Source organism: Hesperophylax consimilis, chromosome 16 (assembly GCF_061612785.1).
Source record: "Hesperophylax consimilis isolate HC1 chromosome 16, BYU_Hcon_1.0, whole genome shotgun sequence".
Taxonomy (NCBI): domain Eukaryota; kingdom Metazoa; phylum Arthropoda; class Insecta; order Trichoptera; family Limnephilidae; genus Hesperophylax; species Hesperophylax consimilis.
In genome coordinates this window covers 32,794,754-32,808,292 of record NC_142851.1, presented here as the reverse complement: position 1 = coordinate 32,808,292, position 13,539 = coordinate 32,794,754, and positions in this window count along the sequence as shown.

Sequence of the window (13,539 nt, the reverse complement as noted above, 5' to 3'; positions counted from 1 at the left end):
TGCACTGGACACTCTCAACGCTTGCTACCTGTAGACTGTATTATAAACTGCACTGGACACTCTTCAAGCTTGCTAGCTGTAGACTGTATTATATACTGCACCCACAGATCATAGAACATTATATAATCTGTAACTGCACTGGACACTCTCAACGCTTGCTACCTGTAGACTGTATTATATACTGCACTGGACACTCTTCAAGCTTGCTAGCTGTAGACTGTATTATATACTGCACCCACAGATCATAGAACATTCTATAATCTGTAACTGCACTGGACATTCTCAACGCTTGCTACATGTAGACTGTATTATATACTGCACTGGACACTCTTCAAGCTTGCTAGCTGTAGACTGTATTATATACTGCACCCACAGATCATAGAACATTATATAATCTGTAACTGCACTGGACACTCTCAACGCTTGCTACCTGTAGACTGTATTATATACTGCACTGGACACTCTTCAAGCTTGCTAGCTGTAGACTGTATTATATACTGCACCCACAGATCATAGAACATTCTATAATCTGTAACTGCACTGGACATTCTCAACGCTTGCTACCTGTAGACTGTATTATATACTGCACTGGACACTCTTCAAGCTTGCTAGCTGTAGACTGTATTATATACTGCACCCACAGATCATAGAACATTATATAATCTGTAACTGCACTGGACACTCTCAACGCTTGCTACCTGTAGACTGTATTATAAACTGCACTGGACACTCTTCAAGCTTGCTAGCTGTAGACTGTATTATATACTGCACCCACAGATCATAGAACATTATATAATCTGTAACTGCACTGGACACTCTCCACGCTAGCTACCTGTAGACTGTATTATAAACTGCACTGGACACTCTTCAAGCTTGCTAAGATCATAGAAAATTCTATGAGCTGTAACTGCACTGGACACTCTCAACGCTTGCTACCTGTAGACTGTATTATAAACTGCACTGGACACTCTTCAAGCTTGCTAGCTGTAGACTGTATTATATACTGCACCCACAGATCATAGAACATTATATAATCTGTAACTGCACTGGACACTCTCAACGCTTGCTACCTGTAGACTGTATTATATACTGCACTGGACACTCTTCAAGCTTGCTAGCTGTAGACTGTATTATATAATGCACCCACAGATCATAGAACATTATATAATCTGTAACTGCACTGGACACTCTCAACGCTTGCTACCTGTAGACTGTATTATAAACTGCACTGGACACTCTTCAAGCTTGCTAGCTGTAGACTGTATTATATACTGCACCCACAGATCACAGAACATTATATAATCTGTAACTGCACTGGACACTCTCCACGCTAGCTACCTGTAGACTGTATTATAAACTGCACTGGACACTCTCCAAGCTTGCGGGCTGTAGACTGTATTATATACTGCACCAACAGATCATAGAATATTCTGTGATCTGTGACTCCACTGGACACTCTCCACGCTAGCTACCTGTAGACTGTATTAAAAAATGCACTGGACACTCTCCAAGCTTGCTGGCTGTAGACTGTATTATATACTGCACCCACAGATCATAGAACATTCTATGATCTGTAACTGCACTGGACACTCTCCACGCTAGCTACCTGTAGACTGTATTATAAACTGCACTGGACACTCTCCAAGCTTGCTGGCTGTAGACTGTATTATATACTGCACCCACAGATCATAGAATATTCTGTGATCTGTGACTCCACTGGACACTCTCCACGCTAGCTACCTGTAGACTGTATTAAAAACTGCACTGGACACTCTCCAAACTTGCTGGCTGTAGACTGTATTATATACTGCACCCACAGATCATAGAACATTATATAATCTGTAACTGCACTGGACACTCTCAACGCTTGCTACCTGTAGACTGTATTATATACTGCACTGGACACTCTTCAAGCTTGCTAGCTGTAGACTGTATTATATACTGCACCCACAGATCATAGAACATTCTATAATCTGTAACTGCACTGGACATTCTCAACGCTTGCTACCTGTTGATTTGACTTTGCGGGGTACCTACGTGACTGTATTAATAATAATACTAAAACGACTTCCGCTGTAAATTGTAAAAAGGTACATAATTACTACGTTATATCGTCATAAATATAATTATGTTATTATATTAATTGTGTTTTGTATGAATAACATACGTTTGTTACCAAAAATGATATTACTAATTTTCAGTTGATTTTATAAATCTCTACTGAATTCAAGACCTTCATGTTGCTCATATTCCTGGTAGCGAATTTGCAAAGAGACACTTGCATGCAATTTTAATTAGCTAAGACAAATTCATGTAAATAGGTTTTCAACTTTTGTTAAATCAACCCATTTTTAGATTTAAAAATATTTTTATCTTTTTGGTTTGACTAAGGATTGAAATTTCCTGCTCAGGGACTTGTTCTTAAATTGATGCACTTTAAAAATGTCTTTTAAAACATAAAAAAATATAATAATTTATGTTTTTTTTAATGTGAATACCGTACAAGAGACTCAACTGCTCCCAACCGTCTGGAGCCAGTAAAACTATGCCATCCCCAATTGGGGTATGTTGTGAGGATGAAGGTATTGGGGAGGGTAAGGAGATGGGGAAGTGGAAAGTGGGGGAGTACCTAGCTATTCAGATCTGAATGTCACCAAACACAGCTAAAGCCATTTTAAGTAATGTAATTTTAAGTAACACAGATCATACAACATTCTATGATCTGTAACTGCACTGGACACTCTCCACGCTAGCTACCTGTAGACTGTATTATAAACTGCACTGGACACTCTCCAAGCTTGCTGGCTGTAGACTGTATTATATACTGCACCCACAGATCATAGAATATTCTGTGATCTGTGACTCCACTGGACACTCTCCACGCTAGCTACCTGTAGACTGTATTAAAAACTGCACTGGACACTCTCCAAACTTGCTGGCTGTAGACTGTATTATATACTTCACCCACAGATCATACAACATTCTATGATCTGTAACTGCACTGGACACTCTCCACGCTAGCTACCTGTAGACTGTATTATAAACTGCACTGGACACTCTCCAAGCTTGCTGGCTGTAGACTGTATTATATACTGCACCCACAGATCATAGAATATTCTGTGATCTGTGACTCCACTGGACACTCTCCACGCTAGCTACCTGTAGACTGTATTAAAAACTGCACTGGACACTCTCCAAGCTTGCTGGCTGTAGACTGTATTATATACTTCACCCACAGATCATACAACATTCTATGATCTGTAACTGCACTGGACACTCTCCACGCTAGCTACCTGTAGACAGTGGCGTAGCTAGGTAACCAAGGGCCCTGGGGCAAATTAAAAAAATGGGGCCCCACTGCAATGAAACTGATTAAGTTTTATCAAATAAAAATATGAAATATACAAACACTTTAAAAATGCTAAGCTACTTAAACTCTTTTTTGTGCACTGCAGACTGCAGGGCAGGTAATAAAAATATTAAACAGTAACAACATAAATTACAATAAATACTTGGTGTAGGTTTGGCTAGTAAAACGAAATAGAGAAGATTCGAGGGTTTATTATATAAAGGTCGGGCCTACCAACTGACTTAATAACAATTATATTTACAATTTTTTCCTAGCTTTAGTTTTCGCAAAAGTATCAATGACATCGTTTAAATCCAGGCTTGATGCGGTTTTGTTTTCAATTGCTATTAGCGATAAATGTGTTTGGCCCATCTTATTTCTTAAATAATTTTTTATTATTTTTAATTTGCTAAATGACCTTTCAGCTTCTGCAGAAGTGACAGGAATCGTAAAGAATAATAACATTGCTGTAAATACTTCCGTTAGGTCGCATTCTAGCACTCCATATTTGCCCATTATTTCCTTACATAATTGGTGAACAGTCCATGCTTGAGTTAGTTGAGGTAAAACTAGATGGTAAATATTAATAAATTGAAGTAAAAAACTAGGGCCTATTATATCTGAATATGAATTCGTCACACTTTTGTAATAAAGTTGCTTCATCAACATGTAATAACAATGTTGGTGTTAGAAAATCGAATATATGACAGACTGCACTCATACCAATAAAACGTGTATCTAATGGAGATATTACTGTATCTAGTACATTATTGAAAATCGCAATTTTAAATATTTTTTCTCGGTTTGGAAATCGGTGATCAGCAGCTAATTCATCAAAATGTTTTTTAACTTTTCATTGCCTTTTTTCTTGAAAATGGGTATCAATACCATATTTTTTTGCAGTTTCACTGGCTTTGCACTTGAATAATTCGAAATCATTTCTATAAATTTGTAACTTTGCTTTGGTCTCTGCTAAAACTTTACTCGCCTCGCCCAAATTGATGTCGCATTTTTGTAAAGTTTTGGATGCATAATTGATGTCGTTCAATACACTGCGCATGAATTCGCAAAGCAACACGAACTCGAAATTTAGCATTTTTGTTTTAATACTTTCTGCTTCACTACGCTCATCTTTATTAGGACTCTTTAGAACTATTTCTGATAATGCTTTGATAATATCAAAATAACGAAGTTTTATTGCAGATATCGTATTGAAACTACTGGACCATCTAGTCGGATTTAGTTATTTTAGAGTGGTGTCCCATTCGCCAGTGAATTTTGACAGTAGATCCCAACGTTTGATGCTGTTTCCGAAAAAGTTATACAAATCTTGCAACGTTGCAAAAAAAATCTGTATTTCCACACAACTGCTAACGGCATAATTTATCACCAAATTTAAATAATGAGTGGCACGTACTCTGCGTTAGGCTGGATATCCTTAATATGTTTTTGTACACCATTATACACACCACTCATCACACTGGCTCCATCATGGCCTTGCCCCAGACATTATGCACACCACTCATCACACTGGCTCCATCATATCCTTGCCCCACACATTATACACACCACTCATCACACTGGCTCCATCATAGCCTTGCCCCACACATTATACACACCACTCATCACACTGGCTTCATCATAACCTTGCCCCACACATTATACACACCACTCATCACACTGGCTCCATCATAGCCTTGCCCCACACATTATACACACCACTCATCACACTGGCTCCATCATATCCTTGCCCCACACATTATACACACCACTCATCACACTGGCTCCATCATAGCCTTGCCCCACACATTATACACACCACTCATCACACTGGCACATCATAGCCTAGAAACACTTATTTTACTTCTATATCAATTGGCTGTCCATTTTCCGATCTGGTTATTACTGCATACCTCACAACAATGCTGAGCTGATCTACCTTCGATATGTCCTGTGTCGTATGCATTATGATGGCAAAAAACGGTGACGCTCTAATTTGTTCTAGTAGATGGGTTTCGAGTTTGGTCCCCAAGCTCTCAATCATTTCATTTTGAATTGTTGCACATAACATAAAAAAAACACAATTTCAAAAAAGTCAAGTCAAGTTAAACAGTTAATAGACAAAATAAAACGATAAAAAACTTAGAAATAATAATTATTATCTTTGGGCCCAAAACTTGCCGCAAAATGTGATCATATCGGGCGACAAGCTCTACAAAGGAGAGAAAATTTCCGTGGTATCCTTTCTGACTTAAGTCTTCTTGATATCCTCTCAAAGCCAAAGAACTCTTTGCTAGGATAAGTATGATATCGCATAACCTTTGAAGAACAAATGATGCTTCTTTGCGAATTTCATTTTCAAGTTCCTTGTCGATAGTATTATTATCTTTTTTTTCTCCAAAATTCATACACAGCACATGCTTCCGAATGGCCACTCGAACAACTATCAACATTCTGATAAATGCTTCCAATCTCGAATTCCCGTACACCAAACATTATTCCTTTGTGAAGCAAATAACCAGCAGGGTTGACAATAGGCAGCGTCTAGTATTTTGGAATAACACAACCAAAAACGATTGGCCCATATTTAGAACACGAAAAGTAGTACGATATTGAAAAACACCTATTGTTATGGTTGATGTCTGTTGGAAAAGGTCCTGAAGGCTGTAAAGGCCCCATATCAAGAATTTGACGTTTTTCGTTATCACTTAATATTTTGTTAGTGAAGTTTCCCAAGTCATAAGAAGATTTGAGGTCTGTGGTTCCTCCAAACCCTCCGCTCTTATGTGTGTCATGCAAACATCATAAACGTTCACATGATCGGCGGCGGAGGTATCTCCAACTGCAATAGTTGTCGAATCTTCTTCAGTAGGCTTCTCAACCAACACTGCAGTTACCACATTATTTGAGTCACTATCAATAGAAATATTTTGGCCAGATGTACTTGCAGAAGGCTGACTAAAAGACTTGTCAATTTCGGGCAATTTTTGTTTACTATCTTCTCTTTCTTGGCGTTGTTTGCGTTTAAATGCACCACTTGGTTTCTTCTTTTTATCCATATTTTAATACGCTACAAGTGTCGTTGGGGAATGACGCACATATCACTATCCATCAAATTGACAACACTGCCAACCTACAGAAAGAATTTAGGGGAATTCTCTAAGCATAACTTTTGAATTTCTCTCAACTGAGTTGTCATGATTAAAGTGGGGTTGCTAGTTGCAACCTGTCATATTTATTTTGAAAATGGGAGAAATTTCCAAAAGTTCAGTTCGATCAGATTTCTGGTAAAGATTCGAGGGCCCCCTGAGCTTGAGGGCCCCGGGGCACTGCCCCACGTAGCCCCTAGGTAGCTACGCCGCTGCCTGTCGACTGTATTATAAACTGCACTGGACACTCTCCAAGCTTGCTGGCTGTAGACTGTATTATATACTGCACCCACAGATCATAGAATATTCTGTGATCTGTGACTCCACTGGACACTCTCCACGCTAGCTACCTGTAGACTGTATTAAAAACTGCACTGGACACTCTCCAAGTTTGCTGGCTGTAGACTGTATTATATACTTCACCCACAGATTATAGAACATTCTATGATCTGTAACTGCACTAGACACTCTCCACGTTTGCTAGCTGTAGACTGTATTAAATAAATTAAAGCCATTGATTGGTGGGGAAAAATAAAACATTTCAAAATCGAAGCACTACCGGACCGGTAAGAAGCTCACTGGACAAATGCGTCAGGTTCCCATCCAGACGTCGCGGGTACAATTCCTCTGCTAGCTAAGTCTAGCCATCAACGCACAAGCATAATTTTCTGCCTTTAAAGATGGTAGTGTGTTTTTTTAGATTAAAGCTATATGGGAGGCCCTGAAGAAAATAATTTTCCTCAGGCCTATCATCTTTGGGGACGCTGTGGGGGTTTTTTTGAGGAAAGGAAAGAGTGAACCTGGGTCTTGAAGATACTCATTTTGTAGGAGGGAGGGAACTCTGAGGCCGGCAAATTATTCCACAGCCGAGCTGTTGAACTCAAGAATGGATCGTAGAAACGACCCATTTTCATGTGACAAATGTTGACTGTGTACAAATGATGGGCGCGCGTTTTGCGTGTTTCCCGACTGCACCAGTGCTAAGGGGATCATTGACGCTAGTTCCTCGTAGCATCTTCCATTGAACTACCGGTAGCACAACCCTGACGCCTGTGCTCTTGATGAAAGATTGCAATCTATCTGCACGGAGTGAAGGGTTTTTTGGTGGCTCCAGAACAGATGTGGTTGCTAAATTCAATGGATGGGCGCATTTACAATTTGTACATGGTTAGCAGTTATGTACTGTTTAACACACTAGCTACGGAGATGTTTGTTAAAAAACTGCCACTTGCGGCGGGCGAAATTTGATCGCAATCCCACTACCGGATGTATGTCAGCAAACTTCAAACTGTGGAGCTTATATCAATAAAACAAAAATTAGTAATAAAAAAATATTTGATATTTAATAATGACTCAGGGGTAATAATAAGTTTAATTATTACTATAATATAATAGGAATAAAATATAATAGGATAAAATATGATAGGAAAAAATAGAACACGTTCTAAAACTAATTAAATTTAAACATATTTTTTCTTGGTGTGGTATGTTTGGAAACATTTACCAACATGAAGCGGAATTTTGCATTGTTTACACATGAACGCACTTGGCTTCCGTATTTTGAGCTTCGCACAAACTCGACAATTGCGTCTTACTAAGTTTTTAGTTTTCTCACTCGTTATTTTTACCAATTCGTGGTTTTTCAAAATGCCAAACAGTCTATCATGTGGATCAAAAAAAGAAGTTCTCGCCGTGACACAAGTAGGTGTACTTATTTGCAAATCTTGCGTGAATGATGTGGACGGTGTGGCTGCTGCGGAAGAACTATCTTCAAGCCAGGTCTCTGCAACTCGTAACAAAAAGTCGCGGAAGCAAAGTTTATTAGGTACGTTAAGTTTTTTAAAAATTTGGAAAGCATTGAAAATTCCACAATGAATAAGGTATAAGAAGGCTTTTTTGGTCCACTTTAAAGATTTTCTGTATATTGGATTGTACGATAAATATTGGTCTGCAAGATCAACACCATTCATCAAATTATTGTAATCTACAATGCATTTTGGTTTTTTGATGGGCAACCCTGTTGTTCTATCAATTTTTCCCGTATCCACTATATCCGCCTGGTGTATTGTAGAGATCATCCTTACATCTCTCTTCTTGTTGGTTTTCCACATTTGAAGAAGTACATCCCCTTTTCGTAGATATGTGGTTTCTTGGACTTTAAGGCGTATATTTTTTAGTGTTGGCGGTATGCCACGATTTTTTCTAATTGTGCCGCAGATTCTAGTTTTTAACTCCATTAGATGGTTGGCTAAACGCACACTATTGTAATAATTATCCGCATAGATATTATACCATTTATTTAGGTACGGTGACAGCAATTGGATTATTGTGGAATCTAACGTAGCACTTATACCTGAATATAATTTAAAATTACAGATATATCCACTCTTTGATTCACAAATCATCCTATTCAGGATTCCATATTTTACAATTTTCATGGGATTGTACACGCGACATTTCAGACGACCTCTCCACGGAATCATCCCTTCGTCTAGAGATAGATTTTGATTTGGCGTATACACTTCCTGGAATTTCTTCGTGAAGTAGTCGATTACAGTTTGAATTTTGATCAGACGGTTTGTGCTAGCGGTCGGAATTTCGTCATTATTAGAAAAATGGAGATTTCGTAATATTTGTCGAAATCTATCGCGGCTCATTTTCTTTCGGAAATATGGGGTCTCTATCCGAGGATTTGTGGACCAATAATCGCCCATGGTATTTTTTCGGACTAGCGCCATTATAAGAACTAAGCCAAACCATTTTTTTAATTCTTGAATCGTTACATCTTTCCATTTTAGGGCGTGAGCTGATGTCGCATAGTTGTGATGATTTCTTTCATGGTATATGTTTGTTTCGTTGGTTATTTTGTCGAACAAATCATCTCCTATAAATAGCGATGTAACATCCCCTACACTTGATCGATTTTCGGGGAAAACTTTTAGACCGGGTACACCTTCGAAATCAGGCAAATTCCTAGGAGGATCAAATTCTGACCAATCCAGGGTTATGTCAGGGACGTCTTCTGAAGATCCTTCAGAGGATGATATGCGCATGACACGCGGTCTTGAACTTCTACGTAAAATTGGTTCATCATCTTCTTCGTTTTCTTCAGCCTCACTGTAAACTTCGTGAAGTTCATTGATTTCTTCGTCAGCGTCATTGGGTACGTCTGAAAGATAGTCTTCAAAATGTTCTTCGACGAAAGTTTCCTCTCTATCGTCCATTTTAGGTTTATAAAAAAAAACTTAATCCCAAAAGGCGAAAAATTAAATCACAAAAGTAAAAAAAAAATTAAATACACATTTAATTATTCCACGATGATGCTCTCGAATGAACTCGAAAAAATACAAATGTAATTGTAAATGTCTAACGTCTCAAAATAAAATCACATAAGTCCACAAATCACAATAATAATAAAAAGTCATATACGCGTTTTATAATGTTTAAAATTAATATTCCATAATAACAACACAGTTTAACAAGCGCTGAAATCACAACAGCTGCGAATAAAAATTGATATAAAGGCTTCCCCACTTGAGTTTATTTCGTCATAAGTATCAGCTAACGACTAAAGTAAAGGTCAATGATCTACATATTTTATTTAATTTTTTGACGAGGAAGAAAAAATACCACCTATTGTCTTTGTTTAAAATTAATTTCCAATATTTCATTGAAATTAATGATGACTTTTAGCAATGTTTTGAACCAGAAAAGAATCCATAATGCTGTGTTTATTTTAGCGACACCTAACCAATACACAGCAAAGCCAAAATAACAGAAGAAATTACAAGATAAGACGTGTTTTTTGTATGTGAAGTTGAAGGTCGTAGAAATGCACAAAAATGTGCGCCCCGCCGCAATGTAAGGTTTCTGAAACGCACAAATATGTGCACACCGTAAGCAACGTGTTAAGTATCTGTATAAGAGGTATTTTTTTTTCAAATATTGTCAGGTTATTCGACACCTGGGAAAGTTTGCCTTCCTCACAGATCATGTATGATCTAAGGTCTTTCTTTAAAAAAAACTGCAAGCAAAAATGGGTTCTTAGCAACATTAGATTGACTTTTGAAATGTTAAAAATCCACATAGTATCTCATTTGTAATTTTTTTTAATTGACTGACTTCAAATGAGACTGAAATTGGAAACATTCTTATGTAAAAAAAAAAAAAATAAAAAGATTTGGACAAATAATTTTATTATCTGGATAAAGTAATACCGCTGATAGCGCCCTTGTAACCATTTCCTCTTTCTCATAAAGGATGCATGTATCAGAAAGAGAGGTTACAAGGAAGCTATCAGAAACAGGACAGTACATTATTATTTTATTTTATTAACATGAAAATGAAATATATAAAATAGTTTACAGAAGCAAACTTTGTTATTTGTAGTTTATATAAAAAAAAATGTATCGTTGTTGCGCTTGGAAGACCAACTATTTGAGTTTTTACGAAATTTTACAGGAGAAGCAAAACTTTCCAGTTTTTATAGGCGTGATTGGTTCAGATTTCTTGATTTTTTTAGAAATTTTTCATGTAAAAAACATTTGCTGAAATCTGGCACATAGCCACTTTTGCAAGCGTAACAACGATATACATTATTTAAAACAATAGCAACATTCAAACAAGCATAAAAATAATTCTATTCACATTGATGTTTTAATGTACTATAAAAGACTAAGTTACATAGGCCCTGTGATATTATGTAGTAATCAGAGAAGTTGATTGGAAATTTATCACTAATTTTAGCTGAAATAAAAATGACAAACGAATTGAAATGTCAAGGACAAATATATTATAATGTCACAATAACTAATGGGGTCATATGTAATCACTAAAAAATGTTAATTCCATAGACAATCAAATTGATAGATTAGCCCATCAGGGAAAGGGGAACAAACCAGCGGAGCGCGGAAAGGGCTTGACCATCTCCCTTTCAGTTCAGTAATATCACCGCTAAGTCTGCGAAAATAAAATCTGCTTGCGAATTACTAGCCCTTTTTACAATGCCGGGCAAATTGCGGGCTGCGTAAAAACTTAACTACAAATCCCAAATCTGGACTTGTTTCCAAAACTGAATATTCTGTTACGCTGTTTAGTAAGACACTATTACAAATGTTTTATAATTTATCCACTACACTCATTTTAAGCATCGCTACGCAACCCGTTTTTTAACCATTTTTACAAACATTCCAATCCTGCGTAGAAAAGCCCCACAATGGACTGAGCTGCGAACCGTTGCCTTAGCGAACCTTACTTTTCTGGGTTACTTCAATATGCGCTCTTCAGCGTTCAATGTGCAACTGATGTCGTAGATTATTCAAAGCATTCTCAAACTCTCCTGGTGCCAAAAATATGATCACATTGTTTGCCTCTAGCTTGTCAAAATTATACGCGGATTTCGTGTTAGGGCCAGTCTAACAATTTGGATGTCTATGGTTAATACAAAGTAAACAGAACAGAAACGTTTTGATTAGTTCAATATGATTTTAAACACCATTGCAAGGTTACTTCTTGATACACTGTACTGTACAACGGCCAACACTTTTATGCATAATTATTATTATAGTATTTTCTTACAAACAAGAATTTTAATACCTAGATCAAAGGTCTCTAAACAGATTAATTTATCAACAAAAAAACATTAAATCTGCTTATGTACATTCAGGCAAATAAATCACTTTAAAGAGTACACTTTCAATGTATTTGTGCACTCAGATAGTATCGAAAGTTAATTTTTTTTCTAACTAGTTTGGAACACTAGCCTTCAGTCCCCTCTTACCAGTTTAAATTTAGACTTTCCATTCAATTTGAAAAAGTTAATTTTCTTTCGTTTTTCAGCTTCCTAAGAAAACAAAATTATTATTTAGTTAAATCATTTATGTGGCGTATGTATGGTAAAACCATGTATCATCGTGTGAGGAATGTAGAGATCGCAAAGAGTGCAAGGCTGATGTAAGCGTAATGTGTAAGATTAAGAAAGGGACGCTTAGATGGTTTCGGCATGTAGAGCGAATGAGCGAAGAAAGGAGTGTAGCAGAAGTCGGGGACGCCCAAGGAAGACATGGCACGATCAAGTGAATCAGATACTCGAGTCGGACCATGTTAAGAATCAGAATAATAGAAGAGTATGTACGCGACGATGTATGAATGTGAATGAGGCAAGAAGTGTGTGCCAAGACAGAGTTGTTTGGCGGTCTGTCCTCTCTGCCTACCCCTGCGAAGAAAAGGCGTGATGGTTAGGTAGGTAGGTTAAATCATTTTTTGATCCATCCAGTACACCATTTCACAGGTAAGGTACTATTTATTTGTACATGTTTTTTAGGAGACCATCATAGTTAAATATTTTGTTCAAATTACTTACAATAGGTACAATTAACAATATTGATTAATAAATTAGGTGGATTTTATATGTATACAATTTTTTCAATTGAGGAACTGCAGTCCATTTTTTAGTCCATCTTCTAACTTAAATACCTGTATATTTATTTTTTATGGTTAGTTTTAATAATTAAAATAATTTTCAAAGTTTTAATTTCTCAAATCTCCAAAAAACGGATCGAATCTATGAAAGTTACCCATATTTAAAAGAGCCTACTTTTTTTTTTTAACCGGCCCTGTACTTTGTATGGGAGTCGAGATGTTTTTTATTCTTAAGATTACCCGCTTTTACACTAGGTAAAATGTTAGCATTTCGTCACTAATGTTATTGTATTGAACCAAAGTGAAAAAATGCATCCATGACCGCACCTGATAAACAATTTACCGGTGTTTAACAATTGCACTAAAATATTTTCATCAGAGCAGAGCAGAACAGAGTTGCCAATGCATATATTCTAAAATACACAGAAGAGATGAAAAGATTTTCAAATTCCCCAAAAGTTCCTTTGAAGTTCTATTGAAATTAATTCTCGAGTCATTTTCGGCTGTTTTCTTTCGTTCAAGCTTTAAAAACAGACTTTTTTTTGAAAATTTGCTGTGAACGAAAAGAAAATATAGTGCGTTTTCACAATTATTGTAATTATTATTTTTCAATATGGTTGG